Source organism: Aotus nancymaae, unplaced genomic scaffold, assembly GCF_030222135.1.
Source record: "Aotus nancymaae isolate 86718 unplaced genomic scaffold, 86718_ANA_hifiasm-v0.15.2.pri h1tg000057l, whole genome shotgun sequence".
In the NCBI taxonomy this organism is placed as follows: domain Eukaryota; kingdom Metazoa; phylum Chordata; class Mammalia; order Primates; family Aotidae; genus Aotus; species Aotus nancymaae.
Window position 1 is genome coordinate 46,411,484 of NW_026988471.1, and position 22,372 is coordinate 46,433,855.

General features: G+C 44.1%; 1 long non-coding RNA gene across 1 annotated transcript; it reads left to right on the forward strand.

Moving 5' to 3' along the window:
* The first annotated feature begins 288 nt into the window (after positions 1 to 288).
* LOC105731840 (uncharacterized) lies at positions 289 to 20,820 on the forward strand. Its single transcript, XR_001110835.2, has 3 exons — positions 289 to 379; positions 2,054 to 2,200; positions 20,523 to 20,820. It is a non-coding gene; the product is annotated as an uncharacterized LOC105731840 (long non-coding RNA).
* Positions 20,821 to 22,372: the final 1,552 nt, after the last annotated feature.

Genomic DNA, 22,372 nt, shown 5'->3' on the forward strand with positions numbered 1-22,372 from the left:
AACTGATTAACTCATGAACAAATATTTATTGAGAAGCTACCAGGTACAAAGCAGTATACTATAAACTCTCTCTCTCTCCCTCTCTCCCTCTCTCTCTCTCTCTCTCTCTCTCTCTGTGTGTGTGTGTGTGTGTGTGTGTGTGTGTGATAAACCTTGCTCTCCCTGCAAGAGCTTAGAGTCTGGCTGGGGTGATAAGAGGCACATGTATGAAGCAGTAGGGACTATGACACAGCAGATACAGTTAGGAGCTGACTGTGTGGTGCTGATCACGGGACATCAGAGAAGGGAGCCTGTAGCAAGGGTTGCAGGAGTCAGAGGAAGCTTTGGATAACAGAAAGCTTTGGATAGAGAAAGAATGGGAGCAAGACCTGAACGATGGGTAAGGTTTGGATTGACTGAAAGAGAGGGGCTATCGCCACCAGGATTATTGACCTGGGTGCAAGTATAGAAGCAAGAAAAAGCATATTGCATTCAAGGAACTATGGTGGGCTGATCTGGAGTATGGGTGAGAGGAGAGGGAAGAATCTCTTTGTTATAATCCAGGACCTCGATTGGTGGCCTCTCAGCCTTTCTGTACAACCTTAGGGCATAGACTAACTGACCCTGTGAAACCCAAAGGTGAGTTTTTTCCTTCCAGAATGAGAGTCAGATATATAATACAGCTTGACTCAGGCTTGATAAAGCCAATTTTGTGGCAAACTTTGTTTCCCCACAAACATTGCCACACTGAAAGACATAAGCTATGTCTGCAGGGGATCAGGAAGACAAATTAGGAACATATTGGGTGTAAAGTCAGGGGCTCTGGTGTTAAAACCTCCCTGGGCTCAGTTGCCACATCTGTCTTTGTGAAGAATGCACTATGTCATCTTTAAGTCACCTTAATATTTGAGGATTAATGGAGCCACTGATTGCTGCCTGTTGATAGGGAGTTTGGAAATGAAGACAAGAATCCTAGAGTGAAGTGAACAGGAGCCTTAAAGCTTTGAGGGCAACTCCTTATTTCCTAATCCTCTTGTCCAGAAAGTTGTGGGTTCCTTATCTGAATGTCTCTATGGAGTCCTGTCTTCTAATGCTGAATCATTCTTTATTAAGAAGTAATTTTTTAAAAATGATTTTTAAATATCTATTTCAACTCTTTCTTATTTTAAAATCTAATCTAGATTTTTTGTTCTCTAGGTAAGGTCATATATGAATTGATTTTGTCTCAAATGGATTTTGATATAACTTTTTAAGACTGTATAAGTAATACATAATTAAATTCTGATGTGACTTTTAAAAACTATAAAAAGTAATGCATAATTAACTTCAAATAATTGGAAAATTCAGGAAAGCTAAAAATAAGAAAACAGAAATTACACCCAATTCTATCCCATTATGCAGAGAAAATTACTGTTATCAATCATTTTAATGATTTTACTGCCTAGTTGGCTGACTCTGTCTATCCATATATACACACATATATTTGACTTTAGTAAAGTTATAGGTTATTTTACATACTACTTTATACTTACTTTTTTATTTAACATCATATGTCATTCAAGACACCTTTCGATTTAAACATATTTGTTGAGCACCTACTATGTGCCAAGCACTGTTCAAGGTACCTGAGATTGTCCAGTGAACATAGAGCTTATATTTATATTCAATAAATACATACAAAGTATCATTTGTTGGCCTAGTGTCCGCTAAAATAAAGCTGTAGCTGAATTTCTCATTGGTAGATATTGCTGGATTTTTAAGGTTTCCTACTCTTCCCTCTTCTCATCTTTAGTTCATCATTCTTTTTTTCCCCCATTAAAATATCAGCAAATGTTTGACTTTGGCTTCTCAATGAGATTTCTAGTTCCCACCCAAATCTCTGTTCAACCTCTTTTTTAGCAACAGAACACTCATTTTATTTGAGATGTCGCTGTGACCAGTTAAAAGACCCTATTTTCCATTCTCCCTTATAAGGTGAAACTGTATTTTTAAGTTTTAGCAAAATATTATGTGGGACTTCCAGGAAGGCTGCATAAAGGAAGCTAATTCCTTTCCACCATTTCTCCTTCCTCAGTCATGCTTCCTAGAATATGGATGTGATGACCAGGACTCCAGCTGCCATCTTGAGTCATGAGGTGACTTTGAGGATGGAAGCCACAGTGTGAAGGAGCAAGTTCCTGCTTGAATGAGTCTGAGACTAGAATTTAGACCTTCAAATATGGTGAGACAATCAACAGGCCTGACCTTCATTTGCTTCAATTTTTTCCTCTCATTTCCTGATCTACCCTCTTCTCCCAGGTGTTTGTACCTTGTGTTCTCATCATGGTTGACTTTCCTGTGGGATTTCCCCTCCATTTGGTTCCTCCATATTCTTGCAGTTGAGAGAGATGAAATGTCAATAACTTTTCTAATCCAAAGCCAACAGGCTGTCAGAACCAAGAAAAAAAACAAAGCAAGGGAGGAGGGTTTAGGAAAAGATGCTATGAGCTATGAGCTAATATCTCATCATTTAAAAGAGTCAGGAATCTAAGAATATTGAACTAATGTTTTTAGAGAGAGCATTTGTTTTAGCTAGGCAACTCTAAAAAGGGGATGAGACCCAGAGGAGGAAAGAATGGAAGGTGTCATTGAAGAGTAGATAGATTACAGAAGCAATGATTTTTATTAATCAAACCATACTCATTTATTAACTTGCCTGTGGGTTGCGAAACGTGCAAATATGAGATTTATTCATTAGACATTAAGTAAAACTGAATGCTGAAAATGGATCATAGCATAGAACATGATGTTTGATATAAAGAAATGCATAGGAAACTTAGGGTAACTGTTTTACTTGCTAATAGCCCAGAAATGAGTGTTGGTGAGTGGGGAAATTGGAGGAGGGATGTGTAGTTGGGGATGGTGTCTGGAGGGGTAGCATTGATGGAGTTAGGTGTGGGGAATGAGGTGGGGAGAAGAGTCTTGGGGATGTCTTTCCAGGTATTACATGAGTCAATAGGGCTTCTGGGGGAAGGAATGTTTCTTGTGAATAGAAGGTCTTTGCTATAGTTGAGCATATGACTGTGATCAGTCAGCTTCCCTTCTTCTCCCTCCCTCCCTCACTCTCTTCCTTCCTTCTTCCTATACAATAAATGTTTTTAAACCTCTACTCTATGCCAGGCACTGTGCCATGAAGGATCCTAACTCATTTAAAATTGCCTTTATATTAATGACTGGGTAGGAGGGAGGGTGGGAGTACCATTATGGGCTGTTGGAACAGGAGATAAGGAAGCTAAGGCCCAGAGGGGCAGTCAGAGGTACTCACTTAGTAGTGTATTTGCAGTCTCCATCAACCCAACAGTCCCCTGGGCTAGCTGGCCTGGAAGTGGACGGTATTCTACCTCCTTATCGTCCTGGAGCCTCCTGCCTACAAGTTCCCTGGGGCTCTTATTGAACATGCAGGGCTTTCTGTTCAGCGTATTCAGCAACTCAGAGCCTTATAGTAGAACAATTGGAGGAGAATTGTCAGATGGAGATGAGGGAGAATGAAAGGGGAGACAGAAGACAAAAGCTGGAGAAAAGAACAGCTCAAGAAAGGTTTGCTGGAAAGTTCAAATTTTTCCATGCATATTGAACAAGAAGAAAAGTGCTGAATAAATGTACTCTCAGACATTGATTACAGTCTGGGTGGGGCTGTCTCATTACATGAGCCCTCATTATGTTATACTTAAAAAGCATAATATAGTGTAACCTGAGGGTAATAAGCCAACCAAAGCACTTGCAGGATTCACCCTGGGAGCTATAGCCACCCTTGGCATTCTTCATAAACAGATTTTTATCAGGAGAAAACCCCTCAGGCTGGGGTGGAGGAGGCCCCCTCCTCACTCCGAGTGAAAATGCCAGGATTCGAGTGACTCTCTCCTCTCTTCTCAATTCTCTTAATGGAAGCTACACCTCAAAGGGCCTCAGGTTCATTGAAAGGATCCCAGTTTGGTTTGCTCATTTCTTTCTCCATCAAGTATTATGGAACACCAACTATATGCCAGACATGTGGCTAGGTGCTGGATACAAGAGCCAAAACTGACTTGGTTTCTGCCTTCATTGAGCTTCAGGATCAAAAATTACACAAGTCAATGAAAAATGACCATGGTAACAATGGCTATGAAAAAAGATTATATTGTTTCAGAAGATGCATATAGGGAGCTTTGACCTAGGCAGGGCTGAGACAGGTAGGCATTCACCAGGAAGAGGGTGGGTGAATGCCAGAGGGCAGTTGTGCACAGGGAATGGCATGCTAAGGCTGTTGGCAGGAGGGGAGAACTGCGGAAGACCACCTTGGGAGTATTTGGGGCTGGGCAGAGGCCTGATCCTACAGGGCTTTGGAAGCTCTGTTACTGGAAAGGGGTCCCAATCCAGACCCCAAGAGAGGGTGGTTGGATCTCATGCAAGAGAGAATTCAGGGCAAGTCCACAGACTAAAGTGAAAGTAAGTTTATTAAGAAAGTCAAGGAATAAAGAATGGTTACTCCCTAGACAGAGCAGCCCCAGAGACAGGTTGCCCATTTTTATGGTTATTTCTTGATTATATGCTAAACAATGGGTGAATTATTCATGTCTCCCCTTTTTAGACTATATAGGGTAACTTCCTGATGTTGCCATAGCATATGTAAACTGTCAGGGCACTCATGGGAATGTAGCAGTGAGGACGACCAGAGGTCACTGTTGTCACCATCTTGGTTTGGTGGGTTTTAACCAGCTTCTTTACTGCAAGCTGTTTTATCAGCAAGGTCTTTATCACCTGTATCTTGTGCTGATGTTCTATCTCAACCTGTGACTTAGAATGCCTGTCTGGGAATGTAGCCCATTAGGTTTCAGCCTCATTTTACGAAGCTCCTATTCAAGATGGAGTTGCTCTGGTTCCAACACCTCTGACAGTTGCATAAGAATTCCTAAGAAAAAGGGGAAGCCATGGTGTTCTAAGCAGAGGGTGATGGACTCACCAGCTCCTTCTGCCGCTCTCAAGGTCTCACTGCGCGTCAAGAGAAGCCTGTTCAGAGCCCTGACTCCCTCTCTCTTGCACTTGCCCCATCTAGGAATACCCACTGCCATTCATTCAGCCTTAGAAATTCCTCTCAAATGGATGTTTCCTGCTTCCTGAGCCCACTGCCTCTGCCAGAGTGGGAGGCCTAGCGTTTCCAACCCTGGATTGCTGCATCCTTCTGTTCCTCCACTTGACAGTCTTCCCTCTGCAAACCACCCTCCATGGCTGGTTTCCTTCCTAAAACACACACCGACCTTTGCCTGGCTCCCCAAAGCCTAGAGAAGAAATCCCAGTCTCATTTAAGGAGCCCCAAATGCTCTGCTCCTTCTGACCTAACTTACCTGTTGCCTTATCTCCTTTCTCCCCAAATTCTTCCTACCTTCACTGTACATCTGAGGCTATAGCCCTAAGGACCTTCTCAGCTTTCCCCAAACAACACATCATCTCTGCTATTCTGTCTTCCTAGAACGCCCGTCCTTCCCTCTTTTTACTGGAAAACTGTAACCATAATAGGTCCATTGTCTGATGTGCAGAGCAAGACAATACACCAAGATACTGGGCTGCAGCAGAGACAAGAGATTTAATTGTAGAGTTGACCAAAAAAGATGAGAGGGCACCTCAAATCCATCTCCCTGAGGAGTTTGGGGCTAGGGTTTTTAAGGATTTTGGAGTGGGCCAAAGTGTGGAAAACATGAATTGGTCAAATAGTGCAGGGAGAAGTCCTGGGACAGGGAGATGAAGAAACTGTATTCTCATGCTAATTCCATTTCTTTGTGAGAGTCTTCAAACTGGCTGGCTTCAGCTATTTTGCTGGAATTTGGGATCTGAAAAATATCTTAAGCAATCCTTAAAAAAAGCCTTATGATTCAAATATCAGAAATCTTCTTCATAGGAACAATGGGTACACAAATGGTCAGGTATCTTGTGCTAGGAGACTTTTAGCAACAAGGAAGTGGGTCAAAGTGCAGCCTAATTAACACTTAATTTTAACAATATTTTTGTCCAGAATTGTTAACCCTGTGAGGATGGCTTTACCTCCTATTTCTCTATCAACATAGCAAAGGAAATGTCAGGACACCATCGGCTCTCCCAGGCAGGATAATTCTGCTGCTGCAGGTCCTTCTCCCTGGCTGGACTGAACCTCTGAGGGAAGATAGTCACATAGTACCTGGCCCATGGTGGATGCTCAAGGGATGATGATAGAAGAGGTCACATGTCATATGCTTTCATTTTTGTGAAATTTCCAGAATAAACAAAAATGTATAGAGACAGAAAATAGATTAGTGGTTGCCAGGGGATGGAGGAGGAAGGAACTGGAAAGTATGAGTGTTGGAAACAGGTTTATAGTGTTGGAAACGGGTTTATAGCGTTGGTAAAAATCTGCACTGAGACAGTGGATCACTCAGCAAGGCTAGTTTACCTCCTGCAGGAAGGGTGCAACCCGCCGGCAGTCTTGCCACAAGAGCACACCTGAACAGAGGAGACAGGGACATTTATAACTTTCATAACCTGATGCAATTGCCTTACTGCTGTGTCTAGTTTCCATTGGCCAGAACGGGACCCTCACATTCTATGCTGGACCCGATTGGCTAAAAACTTGGAAATTTTCTAAAGAAGTAAAGGCAGAGGAGAACGAAGGAACAGAGAAGGTAACTCGAGGAATGCTTAGAGAAGTGATAACATTTCCAAATAAGGAAGGGGAATAAGCTATGACGTAAGACTTGCCTGGGCTTGTCCAGGCATGTCAGGGCAAATATCTGGGTTAAAGTGTAAGAACTAAGAACATGAGATGCACTTATTTCTTTACTATGATTAACAGCTACTTTAAGATTATTAGCAAAAGCATTAAAGTAAATTAACCTTTGAAGAAACTGTGATTTATTCTTAATGAACTAAGAGAAAAACTTGGAAGAGGAACCTTTTATTTAATCTTATTTTCTACAATGAGATTTCTTTCTGGGGTAATGAAAGTAGTTTGGAATTAGACAGGGGTGATGGTTGCCCAATATTGTGAATATACTAAAAACAATGGAGTTGCATACTTTAAAATGGTTACAATGGTGGATTTTGTGGTAGATGAATTTTATCTCAATTTTTTATTTTAAAAATGTCAAATAAAATTTATAGGAGGGCATTGATTGAGACCGAGCTCCTGCACTAGGCCCCTGTAGACCAAGCCAAAATGGAGTCACTCGTGCTGAAGTCCCACATTACCAAAACGAAACTAAATTGTTTATCTTACCTTGCAAGAAATCAGAAGAAAGAGAGAGATAATAAGCAAATCCCCAAATAAGCTAGTGTTAGCCCTCATGATGAGGAAGTCCCCTATTCTTTAACCCTGAGGAAAGGAACCTAAAGTATCCTGATGCTAACGAATCCACTTTTTGTTCCCAGTTTCTGATTTCCTCAGCGTTTTCTGCCCATAAAGCCAACGACCTCCGCTCAGCTCATTGTAGCAATTTTCTAAATTTTTAGAGGAAATCTTGCCCCAATTCATGAATTGTAAACAAAAGCCAATTCCATCATTTAACTAAATTTGTTGTCATTTTGAATTTTGTCTTTTGACAGAAATCATGAAAAGATGAAGGGATAATAAAATATTTTTTCTTATTTTCTAATTTGCTTTTATCCCAGATTCTTTTTGTTATTCTTCAGCTACTCCCCTATATGCAACCATTATAATCTAAATTAAAGTGTTTACTCAATCACAGACCACATCTGAATTACAATCAAACACCAATTAGCAGTCTCCGTATTGATGGTGTCTGTTGCTTTTGTTGTTTGTCTTTTTCCTGCTCAAGTAGAAGCTCTGCATGGAGAAAAGCTGTCTAGGCCTGGTGGGTGTCATGTCTAATACATCCATCTGTCCACCTTGCTGGAGACCAAACTTGGGCTAATCCCTGCAAAAAAGAAACCAGCAAGGAGAAAAGGCATCATTAGGAATGTAGTTTGACTGTGACAAGAATAACTCCTTAAAGCCCTTCACACACACACATGGGTTCATTTATTCATCATGAAAACCAATGCAGGGCAGGGGGCTACGTTTTGATGGAGAAAAAAAGTTTCTGACCTGCTCTCACTAGTGGGCTGAGGGGGTGAGCTGGGCTCTTCTGACCTGTTGGTTATTTCTGTTGCATAAGGAGAGAGAATGTGCTGGGCTTTCTCTGCGTGAGGCTTGTACCTGTTACTCTCATTATTTCCTGAGTGGAGCCCAGTCTGCCTGGAACACTGGGAAACAATAGGATGTACAAGCATTGAAGGCACCACTGTGGCCACTTTGGGAGAGAATGGCAAAGGCGAGTCCCAATGAATGAAGATACCTGTGACAACTCCACTTCAGACAATTAACTCAAGTTCCCATCTTCAGCCCCCAGAGACCTGAGATACATCATTAAGTGTAAATTATAGTGATTCCTCCACCTGAGGTGTCCTAAATAATCTTGTGACCAGAGAATTTTCAGCTGAGAAACTTAAGATATGATAGAAAAGAATGGAGTTGGGGAACCAGTTACTGTATGAAAACTTTTGTTAAATATTTTCCCAGGGATTCATCAGAAAATCTCCATTTACCTTACGCAAAGATAATTTCAACCCCATTATAGACACATGATATTATTATTTGTTGTAAGCTAACATTTTCATAGCACACGCTATGTTGTAAGTGACAGAGCAGGAACATTGCCATCTTGGACAAGTAATGCCATTTTAAAGTCCTCCTTGAGCAAAACCAGCCTAAATCCAATCCACAAGGCATCAGCTTAATGACTAATGTCAGCATGACCATAAACCACAAATGACATTTCTGACTAGAAACATTCCAATCCTAAGATAAACCCCTCCCCGAACAGAGACATGCCAGCCCTGAGATAACCTCCCCTTTGACTGGAGAGATATCAGCCCCAAGATAATCTCCTCTCTAACCAGAGACATTTCAGCCCCACAATAAACTTCTCCACACAGAAACAGTCCAAGCCTTTGATAAACTCTCTCACCCTGAAAGCTTAAATCCTCTCAGTCTGTCAGAGAAAGCACTCCTGACCAAAATTGCCCAGAAGCCACTCTCAGGTTTATTCTCCAAAATACACCTGTCTTTGACTGTTGAACCACTTTTCATGTTTCTTTCTTCTTTCTTTAACTCTTACAGCAAGCCCTATTTTAAATGCTGTTGATAGACTAACCCATTTGCTCTTCACAGCAACCCTATAAGTAGATTACTGTTAACCCTTTTTACATATGAGGAAATCGAGGCACAGATAATTTGCCCAAGGTTACACAACTAGCAAATGGCAGAGCTGGAATTTGAACTCAGTCTACCTGGCTCCAGAGTCCATTCAACAAACAGAGCCCACAGGGCTGTGTGGTTAGTGAGACAAGCAATCCATGCAAGCATGCAATTGGGCTGAAAGACTCCCAGTGCAGGACACAGCACACAGAAGTAAATCTGCATTAGTAGGATTTCACAGAAAGAGTTATTTGTGTTGTGAAAAGCTTTCTGTTGTGCAGTTTTGGGTTTTTTTTCCCCCAAAAGGAAACAGATTACATGGACTATTTTAATATGTTTGTGAATTTGTCATTTGGGCCAGATTAAGGGGTTAGGCACTGGTGGGGAAAGGAATGCGCAAAGTGGGGTCAGCCTCATTATCCAGCCCCTCCATCCCACAGAGCACTCCCCAAGGCTGCATTCTTCATTTGAATGCATTTCAAAGTGCAGCTTGATTAATGCTTAATTATAACAATATTTCTGTCCATAATTCTTGTTAACCCTGTGAGGATGGCTTCAACTTCTCTTCCTTTGTCCACATAGTGGAGGAAATGCCAGAACACCATTGGCTCTCCCAGGCAGAGTAATTCTGCTGCTGCAGGTCCTATTCCCTGGCTGGGCTGAACCCCTTGAGGGCAGACACTCATGTAGTGCACAGCACATTCTTCAAATGAAGCATTCTTCATCTGTCTCCCATGCCTTCCCCTCGCACACTGGAATCCTTTCACATTCCAAAAGACCTCAAATCACCTTCCTGTTCCCTAGAAAAGTGCCCTGTTTCTTGAGCAAAGTGCTACACAGAGATAGTTAAATAAATTTTCAAGTAAATAGGAGAGGGCTTCGATAGTTCCCTGATGTAGGGGCGAGCCCAAATTATTTAAAAAGAGCATTGGAGAGACTCAGCAAATTCTGAATACAAGTTGGGTGCCTGCCAACTTGGGCCCAGACAAAAGACCTAACACCCACTTTCTCCCTGCCCCACCCCGATTCCCACCTCCTGGCTTCCCGAGAATCTCAGCAACCATGCTAGTTTATCCAGGCCTAGGAACTGAGTGGGATGGGGGCTGGGGTCCCTGGGGTGGGTCATTCCAACTGCAGAAGACAGAAGCCTTCTGGTATAAAAGCCTTATGCCAGGCATACTCCTTTGGTCAATCCATCCCAACTTTATCATCGACACTACAGTGGTCCTAACTGTGTGGGCTCAGAGAGTGCTGGGAAGGAACACCTGGGGTGGGCATGGTGGTTGTGGAAGGAGGTCTTAGAAGGAGGGCTTGGATTCAAGTGTGAGAGAAATGGCAGCCACCCATGAGGGAAGGGGCATGTTTTCTCTCTCTTACCAGCTCTGTTCTCCTGGTCCAAATTTATTATTCATCATCAAAATAAAATTCCAGCAGGCCAGCTTGTTCTGGCATGGCAAAAACGGCTAGTTGGCCTGAGGGGCCATAATGAGGAGAAGGAACATGTAGATAGTGGGGCTGAGACACTCGTGACATTGGGACAGATCAGGGGAGATCAGGTCTATGCCAAGGAACCCATCTTCCCCTTGTGCTGCAGCCTTCAAAAGTATCTCAGCACAAGAGAGGGAGGGAGAAAGAGAAGCTACACTTTCCAGAGTCCTGGAGTGGACATTGGCTGTTCTGCCCACCCAGATTCCATTGCCTTTGGGGAACACCTCCTCCCCTTTCTCAGCCCCTCTGATTTGGATGAGGCAGATCCTATGATGCTCACCCCCAACCCTTGCCACAGAGTCAGGCCAAGACCCACCCTGGCCAGTTGGAGCATTTTTCCTGCCTGGCCTCAGGGACTGGGTCGGGCAAATAAGACTCAAATTAGGGGCTTTTGATAGATCCACCGGGAAAAGTGAAGCTCTCCTTCAGTGGGGATCACTAACTCTAGGGATAATGTCTGATGGAAAGTCCAGAAGCCAGCATGTGGCCAAGCCTGCCAAGTGGCAGCAGCATTGAGGGATGGAGAGAGAGAGATCAAGTCCTGATGAGATCCTTCAAGTGCTTAGATTTTGGGAGCATGGAAGCCTACAAATTTCTTTTAGAAAATTAACCATCTTAAAGTGAACAAATCTATGATATCTAGTACATTCACAATGTTGTGCAAACACCACCTCTAGCTCCAAAACACTTTCATCACCCCAGAATAAAACCCTGTGCTCATTTAGCAGTTACTCCTTATTCTGCCTCCCCTCAACTCTGGCAAACACCAGTCTACTTTCTATTTCTATGAATTTACCTATTCTGGATATTTCACATAAACGGAATCATACGATATGTGATCTTTTGTGATTGGCTTCTTTCACATAGCATAATGTTTTAGAGGTTCATCCACCTTATAGCATGGGTCAGTACTTCATTTCCTTGTATGATATATTAGTCTATTATTGCATTGCTATAAAGAAATACCTAATACTGGGTAATTTATAAAGAAAAGAGGTTTAATTGGCTCATGATTCCACAGGCTGTACAGGAAACATGATATTGCCGTCTGCTTGGCTTCTGGGGAGGCCTCAGGAAACTTACAGTCATGGCAGAAGGTGAAGGGGGAGCCAACACTTCATGTGGCCAAGCAGGAGCCAGAGACAGTGAGGCGGGAGGTGCTATACACTTTTAAACAACCAGATCTCGTGAAAACTCACTCACTACTGTGAGAACAGTACCAAGGAGATGGTACTAAACCATTTATGAGAAATCCACCCTCATGACTCAGTCACCTCCCATCAACCCCTACCTCCAATATTGGGGATTGCAATTTGATATGTGATTTGGTAAGGACACAGATCCAAGCCATATCATATGGCTTACTATTATTCCCTTGTGTAGACATACCACATTATTTACTTATTTAGAGACAGGATCTCACTCTCACCCAGGCTGGAGTGCAGTGGGGTGATCATAGCCTGCCTAACTTAAAAAGATTTTTTTCTTTGTAGACAAGGGTCTTGCTATTTTGCCCAGGCTGGTCTTGAACTCCTAGCCTCAAGCAATCCTCCTACTTTGGCCTCCCAAAATGCTGGGATTACAAGAATAAGCCACTACACCTCACCCACAAACCATATTTTGTTTATTCATTCATCTGTTGATGGACTTTTATGTTGTTTCCACCTCTGGGCTATTGTGAACAGCACTGCTATGAGAATTCATGTACAAGTGTTTGTCTGAACACCTGTTTTCAATTTTTTTGGGTGTATGTCTCGGAGTGGAATTTCTGGATTACATAGTAATTCTGTGTTTAACTTTTTGAAGACCTGCCAGATTCTTCCACAGCATCTGAACACAAATTCCTTTTTAATTGTCCCATTTGACTGAACAAGATGTGTTACATGCCAAGACTGAAACCTTTACTGTCCCCAGAGCCTCCAGCAGAATGTCCCTCACTAGTCTGGAATTGTTCCTGGGCTGGTAATTGTAATGGTGCAATCCATAGCCCAGGAATGACCAAAGCTAAGGAGCCATTCCCCAAAATAGCCCCTCTTCAGCTGCTGGGAGAGGCCTGCCTGGCCAGTGACTGTCAGTAATTCTGTCTGTGCCTTCTGCCCGGACGGCCTCCCACAGAGCAGTGCTGAGAGGTCGCAGGCTGATTTAGACTGAATTTCAGGTAGCGGCAAGGCTGTGGGATGGTCTCTCTCTCCGTAGATCCAGGCCTTTGGATGGCCTTTTCCATCCATCAGCAGCTACGGGAATGCCAGGATTAGGTGCTATGCTTGAATGTTTGTGTCCCCTCAAAATCATGTGTTGATATCCTAATCCCCCAAGGTGATGGTATTAGGAGGTGGTGTCTTCGGGAGGTCATTAAGTCATGAGGGTGGAGACCTCCCGAATAGGACTAGTGTCCTTATAAAAGAGGCCCCAGAGAGCAGCCTTGCCTCTTCCACCATGTGAGAAGGTGCCATTTATAAGAATGGGATTTCTCACCAGACACCAAATCTGCCAGTGCCTTGATCTTAGACTTACCAGCCTCCAGAATGGTGAGAAGTAAATTTCTGTTGTTTATAAGCTGCCCAGTTTATGGCAGTTTGTTATGGCAGCCTGAACAGACGAAGACAGGGAGTGACCATGGAGAGAGAACCAAGGCCAGGACAATTGGGGTTCACCTAGCACCTATCCAGTATGTGGCATTAAGCAAGTCACTTTCTCTCTCTGGGCTCCAGTTTCTCAAGTGACAAATGAGAGTGGCCTATTAAATGATGACATTGATGATCTCTGGTCCTGGGCGCATCTCACTCCACCCTGCTCCCAAGCTTTCCCTGTCTCTCTGAATCTTCATAAAAGCCTAGGATTTTGCAGCTGGCAGAGGCCATGGAGATAATCCAGACCACCTGCCCTGATGCCTCTTCTCATCTCTCAGAGCTCGCATGCTGACCGCTGTGTGCCAGGCAGCTCCTGGAGAGCATTCACGATCAGTACCAGCATCTTCCTGTGGCTGCCCCAGTAGATAAAGCAGTTGTTACGGATGGAGGGACAGCAAGGTGTGCTTGCCACAGCTGGCCCTTAATGATGTTGGACTTCCCGAGATTGCTGGGCTAGGCAGCTTCCTATTTCAATGCAGGGCCTGGAGACACCAATTTCATCCACACCAACAGCAGGACTGTAAGTGCCCCCAGTGCCTGTTGCAGCAGCTATGGAGTGCTGAGCAGCATTTGGGGTATCTTTCTTGTACACACACACACACACACACACACACACACACGCACGGACACACAGAGCTATCATGAGGCTTGTCCTCTACCTACTACATACATATAAGAATGACCCTCTCTAATATTCCATCATTCTAATCAAATGATCACTAATTTAGAACATATAAGTATACTTGGTATATCAAAAAATGCTGTAACAGAGTAAGGTGCTTTGTTACTATTGCTGTTATAATTGCCCAATCCTTATAAATCCAAAAGATACAATTGTCAACTTCCTAACTGCAATTTCAAGAGGAGTCTCAATACCCAAACTTTGAATGTTCGCATGGGAAATCTAATGCTCTTGGACTAGTATTTTAAATACAACATGATAGAGGCTAACACTCGGGTCCTTTCTGTGGAAGTGGGGCAGCCTGTGATTTGAAAACTGTGGTTTGAAGAACGTCCTCTTCATATCATGGACACTCACTTTTTGCAGGGTCACTCAATTGCCTTATTGAAAGATGGGTGCTTTGTGAGCCCTGGGGCTCCATGCCCCATCCCTAGGTATCTTCTCAAGGAGCTAAGGTTAACATGGCTATTGGTGGACTAAGGGGCCTTGACCACAGGCAATGCCAAGGGGGCCTGGGTAATGAAGGGCAGTGAGGGGCGAACTATTCTGGGTGGAAAAGACTTGGGCAGTGGTGCTCCTGCTTTTTAAGTGCTGCTGATGTTGGCAAGGTGAGGCAGGTGATGGATGAGGATGGGGTAGGGGCAGGAGGCGATGAAACGGCCCCTAAGTAGTTCCTACCCTGAGATCCAGGGTCTGTGAGTAAAGCTCTTGGGACTGCAGCCCCTGAGGATTTGGGCCATGTGATTTCACCTTGCCCTGGGAGGCACCCTTAGGCCTTCACCTCTCAAGCCATCTGCGTCTCCCTAACCAGGGCAGGGGATGTGGTCTTCTTGCAGAAGGTGACACAAGGTAGGCACACAGTGCCACAAAAAGGCCTCGCTCCTGACTGATTCATCGATGCTGTATGGCATGTAAGGAGTGGGTATGTGTGCAGGAGACCCCTGCCCCCAGCACTATGCTTACTCCACTGGCCCCCAGACATTCTGCCAGATGGCAGAGCAGGACAGAGGCACAAAGAAGGTGAGGCACTGTGTGTGTGGTTGTGTGCATTTTGGAGCATTCATCCATCAATCCAATCAGACCAGGGCAGGCTCTTCCTTGGGCCCCTACTGTTCTGTCCCTCAGGCCAGGGATATGGAATAGCCAGGAATATAGACTGGCCAGGGCCAGCAGAATATGTACTAAGGGGAAAGAGCTAGCAGAGCCTGCCAGAGAGCCAGGGGTCTGCACAATGGAAACTCTCCGCTGGTGCTGACCAGAAGCCTGGGTTGCCCTTTGGCCTAGGCAAAATAGACAGCTGCCTGTGTGGTGGACAATAACAGTCAGAAGAGACTCCAATGCCTCTCTCAATGTAGTTCTCTTTTGTGCCTGATATCCCCTAGTCAGCAGTTCTCACCTTTGGGTTTTAATGGATTAAAAGGGATATATTTCTGGAGAGGGGGAGGGTATTACACGTGAAGACCCTTCTCTTGGCGCTATATTTCTCCCATGAAAAGGGCCCTTAGCCCCCACCCCTGCTGCCCCCAAGGCCTGGAGCTGGGTGGGGGCAAGTTCCCTCAGTGGGGCAGATGTGTAGAAGTCCAGCATTCTTGACTTCCTTGCTTTGCTGTGAGCATCACGGCAGTGCGAAAAGGAGGGAGCAGGCAGGGGAAAGGGGTAGGCTTGTGTGAGTGGCTGCTGTGAATTTTAATTCAATTCAGTCTGGCTGGCTTACTGAATCAATGTTGGGAAAACATAGCGCTCTCCTGGGAGGAGAGGTGTTTGGTATAAATAGAAGGTATTATCATTAAGAGGCAATTGGGGGATGTCATGTCGCTCAATACAGCACAAGGCAGCAGCCAGAGCCCTAGCCGTGGGCTGCAGAGCTACGAGCAACTGCTTTCATTTACTTGTCCCCAAATAAAAAGCCCTTTCTTCATTCCAGGGCTCTCTTGGGGCCCTTAGCCCCTTCTCTGCTGGAAAAATTGAGCCACCTCATTCTCAGGGGGTGCTCGATGGGGTCCTAACCACACCAGTGAACTAACTGTAGAACGGGGTTGCCATTCTGCACTCGAACTCTGAGCAAGAGCACTGCCTTTCCTCATATGCCACCTTATTCTTTCTAAACAGATTTATTGAGGTGCAGCTTTAATTACATAGCATATAATTTACCTATTTAAAGTGTATGATTCGGCTGGGTGTGGTGGCTCATGCCTATAATCTCAGCACTTTGGGAGGCCGAGGTGGGCGGATCACCTGAGGTCAGGAGCTCGAGACCAGCCTGGCCAACAGTAGAGTCTGTCTCAACTAAAAATACAAAATGTTAGCTGGGGGTGGTGGCGGGTGCCTGTAATCCCAGCTACTCGGGAGGCTGAGGCAGGAGAATCACTTGAACCCAGGAGATAGAGGTTGCAGTGAGCTGAGATCATGCCATCGCACTCCAACCTGGGCAATGACAGTGAAACTCTACCTCAATAAATAAATAAATAAATAAATAGCTCTCATAAACAAGTTTTTGTGTGGGCATATTTTTCCTTTCCCTTGAGCATATACACAGGAGTGGAATTGCTGGGTCATACAGCAACTCCATGTTTAATTATTTGAGGAGTTCTTTCTTGCTCTTTTTTAAAATTATTTTTTTTTTCCAGGATACACAGATGCCAGAGAAATGGGGTCAGTGCTTCCTCCTCCTTGTTTTTAACAACACTTACCAAATAACTATTATTATTAAGTGGGGGCCTGCTAGACAATCATTTAGCAATGACCTCTTTAGCTCTTTTTATGTTCCAGGCACTGTTCTGGAAGTTGGGGAGGCAGCACTGTGAATGGTGAGTCAGCCATTCACACTGTAGCTTCACTGCTATGAGGACTTTGGCTTTTACCCTGAATAGGATGCAGATAACTTGGAGGTTTGTTTTTTCTGTACAGGTTTATTGAGATATAATTGACAAACAAAACTCAATAAACTATACACAAATAAAGTGTACAATTTCGTGAGTTTTGATGTGTGTGTATGTATACCTACGAAACCATCACCACCATCAAGACAGTGAACATCTTCCTCCAAAAGCTTCCTTGTAGCCCTTGGTAATTCCTGCCTGTCCCTACCCACCTATCCTCAGTCAACCATTGAGCAAACTACAGATTCGTCACATTTTCTAGAATGGAACAGTATGTGCTCTTTTTAGTGTTGCTTTTAAAATTTGACATAATCGTTTTGAGGTTCATCCATATTGTTGCTTGTATTAGTAGTTCATTTCTTTTTATTGTTGACTAGTAGTTCATTCTATGGATGTGCCACAATTTCTCTATCCATTCCCCAGTTGATGGACATTAGGGTTGTTCCATGTGGGATCTTACGGCAGATGTATGTTTAACTTTATAAGAAACTATCAAACTGTTTTCTAAAGCGATTTTATTATTTTATACTCCCATCAGCAGTATATAAAAGTACTAGTCGCTTGTAGTTTTTTCCTAACACTTGGAATGGTCCATCTTTTAAATTGTATTAAATTTAATAGGTATGTAATGATATCGCATCATGATTTAAATGTGCATTTCTCAATGACTGGTGATGTTGAGCATCTTTTCATATGTTTATTTTCCATCTGTTTATCTTCTTTAAAGAAGTGTCTATCTAAATCTTCTGCTCATTATTTTCTAAAGTTGGGTCTCGTGTTTTCTTATTATTGAATTCAGAGTTCTTTATGAAGCGTGCTCTCAACAATGTTTTGTAGTTTCTAGCATGCATCTCTGTAGGATATCTGTGCTCCCACATACCCTGGTGTGGAAGCACCACCTCCTGGGTGGGCTCAAGTTTGCAATAGTTATCTGATTGACTGATACAGTGAGGATTTTCTCCTGGGGCCACTTGCTGGGATCTTGGAGATCCTTATCAATACATGGTATCAGCACCTGCCTACTCTCCCTGCCAGGGAGTACCCTGTGGCCACCGCGGGGAATGATGAGCCTTTCTGGCTGCCATCCTACAGACCTACAAGAGCAGCCCAAGTGCCTTGGAACTTTATGGCATCCAAATCCAGGAAGCAAGGTTAACCCTATAGGAGAGGAATATCTTTTCCTCACCCATTGCTAGGTTCACAGCTGAGGTCCCTATAACAAAAGGTAGATCAACAAGAGAAAGGCATACAAATGTAGTGGGTAAGTTTTACATGAAACATTACAGTTCATAAGGAAATGAAGACACCGAGAAATAATTAAACCTGTGGATTTTTAATGCTAGGTTTGATGAAGAAGTGAATAATGGCGGTGAAGCATGATTGGATTAAAAGTATGATCTAATGCCAACAAACTGGGGGAACTTCACAAGTCCTATGTATTTGGATCCTCTCAGTGACCCTTTGTCTTCAGAGATGAGGATGTTCCTTACCTCTCACATGAGGGTCTTCTGTAGGAGAGGGTCAGAAAAATCCTTCCTAGATCAGATGGCCTGCTTCAGGGGAGAAGAGGGGACGGTGAAAGTGACCTTCCTGCTTCCGCCGCTTGTGCAAATGCCAAGATACCATATTTGGGGGTAGCATGCCCTGAACCCCATCAAGCCAATATTTCAGAGAGCCAGCTCCTTCCTCCCACACGGCGTTGCGCTTCCTGACATGGGCTTGTCAATGCAGCTCTGCTTGTGTCCCCTGAATCATTTTCTTGGCTACTACCATAACTTTTTCCAGGAACACACCCACAGATGAGAAATAGCTAGACCAATGTTGTTGATGCCAAAAGCCAAGAAGGAGTGGTGGCGGGGTGAGTCTGAAGCCCAGAAGAACTTCTGTGAATTCTTCCACTGGGTGTTTCTAAGATTTACTCCCCTCCCCCATGCCCCATTGTCTCATGCTGGATTAAAGCCATAGATGCCAGGCTCGTCTCCTTTCCTCTAGACTCTTATCTTTAAGCATTGCTCTACAGTGTGGGCCAGATTCATTCTCTTCTGTTAAAATATCCATCATCTTCCTTCCCTGTCCAAGAACCATCCATGGCTGGGTGCGGTGGCTCACGCCTGTAATCCTTGCACTTTGGGAGACCGAACAGGGTAGATCACTTGAAGTCAGGAGTTTGAAACCAGCCTGGCTAACATGGTGAAACCCTGTCTCTACTAAAAATACAAAAAAATTAGCCGGGTGTAGTGGTGGGTGCCTGTAATCCCAGCCACTTGGGAAGCTGAGGCAGGAGAATTGCTTGAACCCAGGAGGTGGAGGTTGCAGTGAGCTGAGATTGTGCCATTGTACTCCAGCCTGGGCAACAGAGCAAGACTCTGTCTCAAAAAAAAAAAAAAAAAAAAAGAACCATCCATGACTCCTCTGTGTCTTCAGGGTGAGTTCCAAACTCTTGGCCTGGTTCAAGAAAACCCAACACCTGGTCCTTCCTTATGTGTTCCAAATACTCTTCTCCAGCCAGTCCAGTTTTCTTACCGGCCCCAGCATGCTCCTACCTCTAAGCCTTTCTCATGGATGCCCTGTCCTGCCCCTCCTCACACCCACCTGTCCAAATCTCACCTCTCCTTAAAGGTCAGTGCAAATCCTATTTTTCTATGAAATGTTACCAACAATTATGTCCGACTTTACCATCTTCTGTTCCTTAGGGTTAATCAGAGGTTTTATTTTATAACTTGCTTCCACTTTTATTGGTTCTATTAGTTCTTTATTAGTTATTAGTTCATTTATTAGCTCTATTAGCTCCCTTTTAGTGAGGCTATCTATGCTAGACACCACACACACACAACATATACACACACACTTGTACTTTTTTTGCTTGATTTGTAAGTGCTGGTTTTTCATAAAAGTTATTCTAACTGAAATAGCAAGTCTGGACTCCCAGAAACTCTATATGTAGATGCCAACATGGAGATTGAAAGAGCCCAGGTAACTTGCTCACATCCCACAGTAAGTGAGTGTTGTGGGTGGGCTTTGAGCCCATGCCCATGCCCTTCCTGCTCTCACACACGGCCTCCCATGGCCCTGGAGGAAGGCAGGGCTGACAGCCTCGTGCTGCAGGGGAAGAGAACTGAAGCACAGAGAGGCTGCTCTCTTCAAGGACACACAGGAGCAAAAGGCAACCAGAAATGGAAAGTGGGCCTTTCCATTTTTAAAAAAATTATAGAAAAAAACTATATAAAATTTACTATTTTAACCTTTTTAAGTGAATAATTCAGTGGCAATAAGTATACTCCCGATGTCTTACAAGCATCCTCACTATCTAATTCCAAAACATTTTCATCACTCCGAAAGGATACCCTGCACCCATTAAGCAGTCCCTCCCCATGACCTCCTCCCCCAGCCTCTTACAACCATGAATCTGCCTGTGTCTCTATGGATGTGCCCATCCTGGACATCTCAAAGAAGTGAAATCATATGATATGTGGCCTTGTGTATCTAGGTTCTTTCACTGGGCCCTTTCATTTTAATGCTGCACTTAAGAGAGCTTATCTGGGTTGTAGTGTAAAATTATGTGTCAAGTGGCTGTAACAAAATGGAATGAACATTTTCTCTTGTTGATCTATCTTTTGTTATAGGGACCTCAGCTGTGATGTTGCTCAGCCTGGAATCCAGGTTTTCTGATGCCTATTGGTGAAGAAAATGCATCCCACTGACTGCCCCAGTGCTTTGAATTTGACCCGTAGCCTTGAATTGCCTCTATTTCATGAGGTCTGTCTGTCTTCTTGCTTTTCTTCCAGATCCTACTCCCACCCCAAACACACAGCCCCTGACACAGAGCTGGGCATATGTGGGCTCTCACTAGTGCTGGCTGAACTGCTTGCACTGTTAGGGCATCTGGCCTCCTTCAGCAGAGAGGGCCCAGCAAGCAGGACTTGGACTGCCTCCACTACCCTAGCTGAATTCCAGCCCTGCTTACCCTCTCCAGGTCAGAACATCAGCACTGGAACTTGAGTACTTCCTTCATGCCTGCAGGACTTGGGCTTGTACCCTCTCTGAGGTTGGACCACCCTGAATTGGGGTTTTCCAGCTGGAAGAATCCCTCCACAGAAGCTGGAATTTTCCTTCTGTTTTCCTCTTTGCTCTCAATGTCTCAGCAAAAAGCATCACCTATAAATGTGAAGGCTGATTAATTCTAAGTCTGGGGCTAGTGTTGATACAGACACAGCTGGCGAGATACAGAATTAAACAAACACAAGGTCCTTTGCTGACTCAGCAGCTGGTGGAACAGGGGACAAGCCCTTGGGCATTCTAGAAAGCCCTGCCTGCCCAGTGGTAATTTTCTCTTTTGGGTTTCTTACCAGGAAAGCAATTCCCAGCCACTCTTGCCAGCCTATCTGTTTCACTAAGTCAGAGAACATACTTTGTTGTAAGAGATTTGATCATTGCTTTCTGCTCTTAAGGGACCCCCCTCCATCGAGTCCAATTTTCTATCCCTGCCTTTACCATTAGAGAGTCTTTTTGGTGAAGCAAGGCACTACTCTTCTCTGTGCTTTTTTAGTGTCTGGTAGAGGCAGTACCAAGGGGTAGCTGGGAGGGTGGTTTGCTACCATCTCTATTTCAAAATAAAAACACTGCACTTATAATGCTAGCACTGTTTCCACCCAAATCTGCCATCGTCATCCTTCCAAACAATTGCTCTCTCTAAATCCTTTCTAGATAGACATTCCATAGCCATAGCACCCCTCTGTATGAATGAGTTGATCAGGCCTTTCTCTTTGCGGGAGGCACAGCTTGCAGGCCCATTTTAGTTGCTGGGTCTCTGCACCTCAAAATCTGGGCATGAATATGAGGTAAATGTCTCATCTGTGTCCTATGTACCTCTGTGCACATGCAACACACAGACTGTTCATCCCTTCCAGGCAGCTTTCAGATTTTGCTTCACTGTGGTCAAAACTGAGTGTAAGGGACGGTGTATATGTACAGATCCCAAGTGCAGCGTTGGCTTGAGGTCTCACACCCGTTTGCTCATTCCTTAGGCTTTCATAGGCCTAGATAAGTGACTGATGTAATTTCTGTCTCTTTTTTTGGTGGTGGTAGTTGCGAGGGGTCTTGCTCTGTCACCTGGGCTGGAGTGTGCTGGCACCATTATAGCTCACCGCGGCCTTGAATTCCTGGGCTCAAACTCTGCCTGCCTCAGCTTCCTGAGTAGCTGGGACGATAGGTACCTGGCACCAAGCCCACCTTGTGTTTCCCATCTTGCCACCTTACGCTGAATGTGACTGAGATCTAACAGTTTCTTTCCTGGTCATTTTATTTGTTTCCAGTGGTTAGGCTGTTATAAATGATGCTACAATGATCATCTTTGTGCCTTCCGCCTGTCATATAAGTAATTTCAATGTAATACAGACAGGGAAGGATGTTCAGAATCCAATTAGATTTAAATATATTCAAGAGATGTGACCCCGCCAGATTGGAAGAGCATGAA